Here is a 12191-nt window from a genome sequence, read left to right on the forward strand (position 1 = left end):
CAATGTGCTAATGTCATCTTCTGAACAGAACCGTCCTGCCCAATGCAGTTCACTCACACCTGCTGATACGGGGAAGAGGTTATAAAATTCAATTGATTTTATTCAGCTATATTTTGTTTTCTTTGTGGTTTCCTAGCGGGGCTATTCTGCACCCTGTGAACAATATAATCTTGTTTAAATGACTTTCCAGACCACACAGCATCACATTACCCTGTTCTATACGTGTAGGCAATACTGTTTATTGTATTGTACACTATTAACTCCCAGAGGCAGGATGAAGGGAGAGTGGAGGAGGAAAGCTCCGGGGAGTAAATTCATAGCTTCCAAGGTTCAGGTTGCTTTCTCAGGTGGAGAAAATAAGATTTAGATCATTTCAAATGAAAATAGAAAGAATCCTCTAAAGGAGCTGTCAAGCACATAACAGGCATATAATTTTCACCTTTATCCACTCATATGAAATGTTTTTCATGTTTACAGTTACTTTTTATGGTTTATGGACAAACAATCTGAGATCTTCAGATTTAGGATGATACAGTTCATTGTATACATATTATATGAGCTACCGCTATCATGCTCTTCAGATGATAAATTAATTTAGACTTTTTAAACTTCTGTATTTAGGTTTAAATCATGTGCAGTTTACTGATATAATTGAGATCTGCTAACTTATCTGGTATATGCATTATTATTATTATTATTATTATTATTATTATTATTGACATCAAGATGCAAATGCCTAAATTCCTTACTGCAGGAAATTTCTACTAAAGTTGGCAAGAGTTTCTTTGGCTGCAGACTGAAGGATTAATCCTTCATTCAGAGTCCACGGAATTCACTAAGAGCCTTTTCTTTAACGCCAGTGAATTTGGATCAGGCCCAATCTTATTACTACAAAAATTATTTTCCCTTGTTCTCAGATAATCTCTTAATGGTTTACTGAATGAAAATATTCCAAACAATGAATGCAGCAACATTAAACAAAATTTTAAAGTCTGTTTCTTCCCTCTGTTGCTTACTCCTTTTCAATACAAGAAACAAAGGAAACAGTAGAAGAAATGTAACACTACCAAAATATGTGAGACAGTGCAGTTTAGACGACTGTCACGTGACTTGTAAAGATTTGTGGCAGGCTCAAACTGTGCTACAATAGGGATATTCAGACCAATACAGAACTGTAAACTGCAACCATGAAAATAACTAAACACAAGGGATATGGGGATGTCTAGAAGAGGATAAAGGGAGTACAGAAACAATAGAAATGTAATTTGTTGGTTACTTGGGGATCAGATTTGCATACTTGCTTCACACCTTTGATATCTCATTTATTACTTAATAGCCTGAGCTCCTGGAGAAAGCTTTTCTCTTTTTTTGGTAACTCAGCATGTAGTTTTGAGATCGGCTTCAAAGCATTTATTTAGATTTACAGAGAAGTGTGGTGTACCTGAGAGAAGTATCTGGCCCATATCCATAATGTAATTGTGCTTCGTGCCTGAAGGACCTGCTATTCAGATGAATCTTACTACTTTTAGAATTTATCCCCCAGTTACTTTCACAATCAGAGGCTTGTTACGATTTCATTCAGCCCTGCAAATCTTTGGGAATTGGGTTACCTGAAGATAAAAGATCTCTCTATCTCCAAGCTGTGGTTGGATCAACACTTTGCAAAATCAGATGACAGGCGTAGGGGTCAGGCCTAGGTCTGTGCGTGGGGCTGCCCAAGCACCGGGGATAAAAGCTGAAAGTAGCTGCCTTAGGGATGTGCCACGTGCATGAACATATGTCCCTGGAAGAAAAAAAACTGGTGCCAGGAATTATCCACTCCAACCTGAAGATTAGTAACTTTTCTGGTTTTAGGGAAAACTACTCCAGATCAAGTTTTGCATCATATGGCTGGGGTTTTCCCAGAAAATCCCATTCATGGTTATGTTGCCCTAAGGTGGTCACAACGCAAAGAATCTTGAAGTTCTACCTAGATCAAGGGACAAGAAAGAGGGCCAGGTAGGCAGGAGAAGTACAGGTAAGGAAAGGTTATGCAACATTCAATATAAAAAGATAATGTAGAGAACAAACAGAAACACAAATTAAAATTAGTACCTTAGATGAATTTCAATGGAATTCCTTATTTTGCCTCAAGGGAAGAGATTAAAGTACCTGACACTTGTCACCAGTGCATAACGGAATGATCTCATTTGTATTCCTCCACACACATGTGTGCACAAACACACACTGGCATCCCACTCAGTAAAGGTGAGAGGAAAATGTGCAGTGTGAAGAAGGAACAAATTAAAAGGATCTTTCCTTCTGGTACTTCCTGCAGCTACCTATCAGGGCCTAGATGGAAAATAAAATGGATCAATAAGTAACTCTGGAGTGTCCTAAGTACAGTTGCAAATATATCAGTTTACCTCCAGACTCAACATCACTACAGCCTCTTTGGTTACAGAGTCTCAGACACTGGCCGTGACATCTCTATGCCCCCTGTGTTAGGCAGGTAGGAGGCACTCAGTACACAGGGAACACCTGGAGTAGTCCCGAGGAGTCCTGAGAGGCTTGGGCTGGAATCCGTGTTATTTTTCTCCCCTCCAGGTCTCTGCTGTGGTCACCCAGGAGGTCTGCAGTTGAGGAGAATGTGGGACCAGCCTTTGGGGCTTACCCAAGCTGGAAGAAAAGTGGCCCCAACTTGATACTGTGCAGGTATAGACCCTTCCCACAGACTCCCTCTCCAGGAGGGACTGCAGGTCTTTCTTGCTAGATCTGGAACTTCCTAAAGGAAATCAGCTGCTGAGAAAAAACACTTATGACCTTTCTTTGTAATTTTCCCCTATTTTGTGGAAGTTTAAGTCCTACTATTTAAATCCTGACCCGCAGTGTGAACAAGGAGGAATTAATCTCTTTTCACTCCTACATCCCTCTGCCTGCCTTTGGGAAATTGATACTTTTTAGCCAGGCACGTTAACATTGACATTTCAAAGCAGAGCTTCCAGTATTTTTCCTGAGCAGTAGCCGGGCCTAGCAGTACGGCTGCCATTTGAGACGGTACCACACTGAGTTCCCTTTCGCATAACATTTCAGCATCCCTCCCTGGGGTGCTTGGTGTCTGGGTATCCAACCCTCCTTGCTGGTTTCTCCTGCAGTCCCAGCAGCCCTGGCAGCCCCTTCTGCCTCGCTCCTGGCTGCTCTCTGCCCTTGGCCCCTGCTCTCCTGAAAGGCAGAGGGCTCCAGCACCAGGGTCCTGTCCTGTCACTGGTCGTCCCATGTAGCAGATGTGGCCTCAGTTCCTCTGCTGCTCTTCTTTTCTGCAGCTGTGTACACATTATTTTTCACAGTAATTTCATTAATTAGGCCATTAATCAAGTGATTAATATCATGTTCTAGACATCCTATATCTGAGACAGTGCACCTAAGAAAGTATTGGGTAGAGCAAGACAGTTTTGCTCTCCTGTTTCAACCCAATTTGACACGTGAGTAAGGCTGTCAGAGCTTCTAGATCTGAAGGTATATTTTTCACCTGTAACATAAAGAGGGAGGTTTAATAATTTAATAGTGTGTTATCTTAGTGCACTTTCTAATCTGAGACAGACTTCTACTACTTCTTTTGTCCTTTCATAGAAGTGATGACCCAAATTAGCAATGTGTTAACCAAAAGAAATAAAAGATGTTCCTGAAGAGTGTTAGAAGGAAGGTGTAGACATAATTTGTGACTCATGACAACACAGAAATGGACCGAGGACTGCATGTGACACAGCTGGTGTCACAAAGCCACAGAACCCCCTTCTCACTACTTACAGCCTCTGGTTTAAATTAGCGATTAACAGTCCCAAGAGAATATTTTCCCACTGAAGAGGGCTTTTTGGTGGCAGAGGGATTTATTGCGATCAATGAAAGAGGTGAGGGCCATTTTCATTCCCGGTCTTTACACTGCACAACGGCAGCACTGCTGAATGCTGTAACTCGGTTTTAGATACCAGTGCTTACATACCAGATTTCAGGTGATGCCTGAGCTAACGGCTGCACAGAAGTGGTTGTGTAAGCATCGGGTATGGGGAATCTTGGTATCACCAACATCCACAGCCAAATTCCACATGTGCTGGAAGCCACAGGTGAATTTGTAATGGATATTTTCCTCATTATTACTTTGGCAGCTGTCTTCCTTTCTTTAGAAGATAAGTAACATAAGCTTATAAACTCAGAATAGCAGAACCAGGAGCTAATGGCCAATTATCAGTCTCTAACCCTTATTGCCACATTTCACTCCACTTCATCCTTTCCTTTCACAGATTTTTCTCACTGGGAAATGAAATCTGGCCTTCTCTCTCCTCTAGTTGGGATGTCTGACTAGTAAGCACAGGTGATTCTTTTTTTCATCATGTCTGAATACTCTCAGCATAGGTGAGATGCATCCCATAGATGTGACATCTTAGATATCTTTATTGATGCCTTTTTTTAGCCAGAATTTTTCCTTTGGCTCATTTTAAATGTATTGATATGTCTTGCAGAACTGGTTCTTCAGGGAATTACAGAAGGCTGGTTAAGTACTTCTTTGTATCTTGATGTCTGAGAACTGTTTTCTCCAAAGGGTATTTTTTGCTGACATGAATCTCTCCTAGGTAATCCAGTTATTTGCCTTAATAATCTATTTCAAAAAATGAAAGTAAAAATTTACAGAGCTGTTCCTGAATCTTCTCTCACAAATGGTGCACAGGAAATTGAGTCTAAATAAACTCCTTCAGTCACTTCTGATTTTGGTTTTGGCTCATAAGCCTCCAAGAATCTAACTTGAACACAGCAGCAATCTGCAAAGTGAAGAAAATCAGCCTCTGTCTTGGATGCACCTGCTTCAGTCCAACTCCTCCTTTTCTGGGTTGATGGCTCTTACTTTAAGGCTACAATGAAGATCTAACTAGGATCATTTCGCAGTCCAAAACTGCAGGACAATCTAAACAAGACTATTGGAACCCCAGCAGGTCTGTGGAAACTGTTTGTTTTCTTCTCTGAAACACACTTGTCCTCTGGTTATAAAACTTAACCACAGAAAGCCAAAACACGTAAGGAATTTCTTCAACAGAAGGGTGTAAAACTTTTTAGGAAAGCAGAGAATCTTACTGAAATATTTGGAAATTACCCACCATAAGCAGATCACCCAAGAAACAGCAGCCTTTGCGGAATTTCTCAACTGGACATGTTCCCAAGAGTGTGCAATGCTGCTCACAACCTCTCCTTTTCTCATCATCAGGTCTTTAGCAGACATATTCTTCCAGACTACCACTAGGTTTTTTTCAGTAGATTATCTTCAGTTCCTAGAGCTGCAGGGCTCAAAAAAAAATCAGACACACATTGTAACGAATGATCCCCAAACCAGTTTGGTAGACCAGGTAGGCTGTAACACTCTGCTCTCAAGATTACGAACATGGGTGAATTCTAATATGAATAAGTCAGATCCCTTATGTGAGCTCCAAGGCACCATTATCTGTTTGTCTCAGAAGCATCTCATTTATTCATGTATGAAGGATGTTACCTGGTGTTGTGCTTCAGCTACATCAAAGTGCAATGTTATTTCCTAAAAACTGGTCTCTCTAGTAGAAGTCAATAGAGGAATCCTGGAATACTTCTCAAAGACACATCTTCAGATAATTTGGATATTGCTAAAAGAAGCACAGTTCCACTTCTACTTCCCCACCCTCTCCACCATGGCTTTTATGCACAGTTGATCCAGGGATAACAAATCCTATCCTGTGCTTGCAAAATCTTGCACCTGATCACAAAAATTTCCATTTTTTTTTTTTGACTCTGACCATTTGGCTCTTTCCCCATACCACACTGGAAGAAATTTCAGTGTTGTCACATCCTGCTCAAGTGTGCAGTAGGAAAAGTTTATAGAGATTTATTCACCAGTTGTAACATTTCCCTCCAAGGAAGTAAAAATGTACATATCGTTTTCAGTCTACTATCCAAACCAATCTAGTTTAGTCATTTGATATCCAAAATACACTCATTCCTGGGTAAGAGAAAAAGTAAGGGAAGAACACGAAAGTAATAGTGAGCCTCCTCTGCTCCCTGGATGCCCTTGCCTTCTGCCACCTAGGAGGATGAAAGTGATGCCCTGCACAGCTTGCACCTACTCTCATTCTGTGTTACCACCTCAGACTCAATCATCTGGCTATTCTGAGAACAGGAGGGTTGGTCAGCCCATGCCTTTCCCCCCTCACTCCTCTGCTGCCAGTTGGCAGGGTGTGTGTCACAGCAAGTGTCCTCCCCTCCAGCCAGCTGTGCAGGGGCCCCCTCAGCTAGAGATTATTGCCATTTCCCAAACGAGCTGGACACAACCTATGTCACTAGTATCCTCCGCCAGTTAAGGAGAATCTTTGCTCAATAATATTGAGAAGATAATAATTGCTGGGAGTCATCTCCAGTGGATGGCGATTCACAGAGCTCCTCTGAAATAATTCAGTGAAGTAATTGTCAGACAAACATCTGGATTAAAAGAGAACAATAGGTTTCATAATCACCTGAATTTTATGGAGGCATAATGCAGTTACAGAGATTTGTTTGCTTTTGTCTTAAGTATTGAGATTTCAATTGTATAATTATTTTTCACTCGTTAAAATCTAATCTTTGCTTAGAAAGAAGGACACCCACCTCTGAGCAGACACACTGACACAGACGCATGCAGACACACCTGCATCCCCATACCAAATGTAATGCCTGAACTTGCAAACTCTTTGTCAGGAAAGTAATCTTTATTCACGTGAGCAACCCCACAGGACTATTCATGCAACGGAGAATTACTCACACGAGTAAAACTTTGCAGGATCAGGTCCTGGATCTAACAACAGCATTTTAATTACAGACAATCCCCAAGCAATGTGTACAAAAGAGTTTTTTTCCTGGACAATAACAAAGGTTATTAGCCTGTTCTTTTTTTCCCCTTCTTGCTCTTTGGTTTAAAAGGAGGCACCAATAATCCAAACCAAATAAAACTGACCTTTGAACCTTTTTTGCTGTACTTTTTCTCATGCCATGATTTCTTTAGTGTGTTAGTGATCTGAAGGCTCGTTCTGGGCTACAGCCACTTTCCCAGACAGGACTGCCTTTCGTCCCCTGACAAATCACTGCTGAGCCCCTTTTGTCCTGCACCACTTTGATCTCACCTGCCTGTCAGGCAAAAAAGAACTCCCGTACAGTCAGAATGCATGGCAAACAAATTGGCAACCATTTCATTCCCATACACCATTTCAGCAAAGATCAAGATAGAGATAGAGAATTTTTAACCCTTTCATTGACCTGTAGAACCGAGAAGGAATGCTCGATTACGGTGAAGTATAAGATAATTTCTCAAGGAATTGGAGGATTAAAAAAAAAAGCACAAAATCCCAACAACCCTCTGTAGATCATAATTGCACGGCATATTAGCTCTCAGATACAAAGCAGTTATTGCACAGTGGGCAGTGCTATGTTCAGATACAAGCTTTGTAGAAGATCGATTCCTTTTAATTGGACAGCTGCTTAAGCATAAACTAAAGAAACATAATAGGTATTCTCCAATGTGAATGAAATTAATCCTATTGTAAATAACCATTGGAGTATTTAATAGGCTATCTGAATCCTTTCCAATATACAAACTTAGCCATAGGTGAGTTTCTTTCCCAGTTTAATCTCGGTAATTTAATTTCTTTTTTCTTTTTTTTAAATTTCATTTTACAGTTCCTTATCACATAAAGTTTAGAAAAGGCATTATATAGCAATTTTTAAGTGATTTCATGCTTGGCAATGACTCACCAAGACCTGTGTATTTCACTTTGTGATATTAGAGGTATCCAGTCCTTTGCTAGGTTGGTTACAGTGCAGCTACTAGTCTGGTCCTGCTCCCACTGAGTCATGCTTTGTCTATTATTTTAAAGGCCAAACTCCCTATCATCTTTGATGAACTCAGATTAGCAGGAACATAGGTGTATTTCAGCTGTTTACCTTTTATCTGCTCCCAACTATTACCACGTGCCAGCCTCCTGCCCTCCTTCCACAGTAGCAGCCCTGTTTACCCAATAGTCCACTTTCTATCAAAATACCTCATCACCTTTATTTTAGTCTAAAATACACTGACAAAACATTTAGTACTCAGAGAAAGGAAATTTAACACATCCCTCCCTCCTATTTAAAATGATTGAAAGAAGTATAGACTTTTTGAGAAAACAAAGCTACACCAGTGATGAAAAGAAAGTGCATTTAAACCTGCTGTCAAACATACATATTAATGAAACAGTGACATACCGCACAAAATAAATATTTAAATTACATTTTATTACTAAAAGTTGAAAGCTTCTATTTTCCCGCCACATCTACCTGATAAAAACATTAGTGATTGTTTTATTAATGTCAAGATACCCCTGCATGTTTATTTAATTTAGAATGTATAAGCTTTTTTTTCAAATGTTACCCTGCTAATTCCTTCACAAGGAAAGAGTCCTTTATTTGACAGTATATATTCTCTGAAATTAAAAGGAAAAAAGCTGTTTAAGAGCCTGTTATAAACGTTAAAAGGAAGCTATTACCAAATCTCAGCTTTGGTTCATTGTGCTGATGTCCTAATAATGTTCAAATATACCAATAATTGAGGTAAACATACAAATTCCTTTACTTATTGACAATGAAGTAAAACAACTTCATGTTCAGAAATCCCTGTCCCCAAAGCATGAGAGCAGAATCTCAGTATCAGCTAGACCTGTTGAGTTGGAAGAAGTTGTTGGTCTGTATTTTCCGTGTATGACACATTCCCATCAGAATTTCCTTCAATTCGGTATATGAAAATGGCCTAGTCATGGTGGAGTTGAACAACCTCCTGTCATCATACTGCATGGTTTCTCTGATTTGGAAAATAGCTTCTTTGACTTGAAACTGGACAGTCTTGTTGGATTTTCATCTCTTTGCTTCTTTACTTCAAATTTCAATTATCTTTCAGAAAGCACTGGACTATGGCACACCTTCTGACACTGAGATCTTTGGGAGGACCTGTCAGAAAATGTACTTATGGTTGCAGTGCTAAAGCCACTGTCAAAAACCGAGAGCATGCCAGCAGCCTCCATCATTCCCAAACAGGATCAGGTGCTCTTCTTCAAAAGGATCTCTTCCCATCTGGTCTTGCAGGTCTACTTCAAGGGCACTTCATGACCACCCTTTTTTTGGAGATGCTCGATATCTCCTGACCAGAGCTCAGCCTTCAAGAAAATCTTTGAGACTCCTTTCCTACTTGTGTAAAGCATAACTTTGTCCTAACAGATGTCCAGCAATTAATCCTAAATCACATAGTTTTAAACAAGAAATCATCTGTAATGAAAATCAGTAAGTGTGAAGTAGGGTCATTTTTCTGGGAATTTCATGGGGTTCCTTGTCCTGACGTATGGCTGAGCCAGTTTGTCTAAACTACCTCTGAGAATTAGACCTAATAAAAATGCTGATGATGGTGTATGTGGTGACGCTACTGTTGCTAACCCAAATGCAACTGCACTGGTGCAGGTACAGTTAGGAGAGATAATAACTAAAATTCTGTAAAGACATACATACAACAGCTGTGAATATAACTGCACTCACTGCAGGAAGATATTGCCAAAAGATGCCAGAGAGAAGTTCCTTTACCATACTGATCTCCAGCTATCTTTATGGCTACCTCAGACTTTTTTTTTTTCAGACCATATATGTTAGTATTTCTTAGGGTGCTTTTTCTCATGAAGGGAAACTACAGCTTGTATTTGACCCAGTGTGTGCAAAAGTCAGCTCCAAGTAACCTTCCATATCGACTGTTTTGACTGGTGTTCTTCTCCATGTAACTCTACACACTACTTTAAAGCCAGCTTTAAAAATTCTCCCTCCCAGCCTTTTTTTTAACCTGTTCCCATCAGCTATTTAAGATGCACTCACTTTTTTTTTTTTTTTTTTTTTTTTTGAGCCTGATTATTTATAATTAGCATTTTCTGCCCACATGCAATTGTGCTCTAAACTCTTTCACATTGGGCTAATTCACTGACTTTAAAATCTATTAATTGACATCCAGAGGGAAAAAAGTAAACATGTCTTTAAAGATGGCATGAATGGTTGAATCAAGATTAGGTCCCCACTCTTTTAGTCCCTGATTTTAAGGGAAGACTGCAGTCTTCAAAAATCAATTGTCTTCAAAGCTCCAAAAAGAAATGGAATGAGCAGGGGTCAGACTCAAGAGCATCTCTTGTGTGCTGGAGTTAACATTACCTAAGTACTTTAAACGATCACTAATTAGTGCTTGCAATGGGCACTCTGAAGACCACAGGACTGAAATATCTTATTTGGGAATAAACAATTGTGTAAGGCAGACTAGATCAACTCTCTAACAGGGGCAGCAAAATAAATCTTCTGTTACAACCTGTAACCAGAGAGAGGTCCTCAAGGACCTGCTAAACCATTCACAATTGCCCTCTTCCATTATTCCCAGGTTAAGATGGCCACAGGACTCTTGCCTATACATGCAAGTGTGCTTCCCTGTTAAATCCAGTTTTTAATACATCCCTGTTTGTCTTGAATCAGGAACATGAGTGTGCCCTTTGGTATTTAGGAGACTAGGCAGTAAAAAATGTATCCTGGCTGATAATTTCAGATGCAACTTGGAAAAATTCTTAAAATAGTCTTAAAAGCAACGGTAAAAAAAAAAATCTATAAATTTTATTTCAGAGTTGAGCTGAATTCAGTAGATTTAGAGTTTATTATCCACAACTGCATTTGAACAAAACAGGAGTATCTAACAGAGCAACAAATTCTAAATAAATATTGCCAGATCCTTGAGTTTCAAATCAACATCCATAAATATTTTCTAGGTATAACAGGTATACAAAAAAAAAAAATCCTAATAAGGATGAGAAAACATATCACTTGACATAAATATCTAGTTAATTTTTAAGAATGAAATTATAAATACTGAGTATTCTTGAAGGAGGTTTTATAAATAACTTACTAATCAAATGCAGTTTTCATGAAAGATGGGAATAATGGGTATATACAAGGACTGGAATCTGCCATAGAAAAGCTGAAAATTGGCAAAGGAGCACCATTTGTAAAAATAGTACTTCATAATCACTTATTTGCCCTTTTAAAAATATTTACTCATTACTGTAAAGTAGGATGAAGGTGTGTAACAGGAAGTCAACAGAGATTCCAATGCAGAAGGGCAAAGATTTGTCCTGGACCTTTATCCAAAGCCTGCCATACTGCATAAATGAAATTTTCCTTTCTGGCAGCTATCCCTTACATTAATTGTATTGCATCTTCTTACAAAATATATGTGATCATTAAAAAAAATCATCAGAAAAATGAAAGTGGGGCTGTGACTGTTACAAAAAACGGTAAAACCCTCTTTATCCACCAGAAGACAGATTTTCTATTTTTAAAAAGAAAAATTGCATGAAAGACAAAATGTTTCTGAATTTGCAAAAGCTTAATGTTTTCTTTGGACATTTTGGGGGAACATTTTTTAATTTTTTTAATTTAAAAAAAATAACCACAATTTTTTTCATTTTTTCACTGAAGACTGATACTGTGGTTTCTGTTTATCAACAAAAAAAACGATGTCCTGGAAAAATTCTGACTGACAATACTGAAAAGCATAATGCCATCAAAAATCTTGTAAAGTTCTGCTGTGGCTTCTTAGTCTTTGCTAGACTCTGTGCCAGAAATTCACTTGTGCTTTACAGCATATTTGAGTGGAGGAACTTAGTTGTCAAGCCTTGAAGATAAATAAAAACTTCCCAACTGACCTTTTGTGTCAGGAGTTTGTTTCATATTCTAATACTTAAATTGAAGCCATTAGAACAGTAACTTCTGAGGTTTTCAGTATTTTATTTTTTTTTAATTGAGGTAAATGGTTTCAAAGATGCTATCAGTCCCTCTAGATAGCAAATAAGACCCAGCAGAATCATGAAATACAACAGAAAAGGAATTCTACAGGAATATCAACTCTGAGATTAATGTGACATTTAATAATAAACTCTGAATTTCTCAGATTTGATGATATGACCCAGCCTTAGAATTTTCAAATGAAAGAATCATTTAGAAAAATAACAGAAAAATATAAAAATTATTCTAGTCATCGCCACTGCCAGAAAACTTCTTTTCAAAGAGAAAAAAAGCCTGTTCCTCCTTGTGGCATTACCTGAGAAATCAGTCGTTAGCTTCTG

This window comes from Athene noctua, chromosome 14 (assembly GCF_965140245.1).
Source record: "Athene noctua chromosome 14, bAthNoc1.hap1.1, whole genome shotgun sequence".
NCBI lineage: Eukaryota > Metazoa > Chordata > Aves > Strigiformes > Strigidae > Athene > Athene noctua.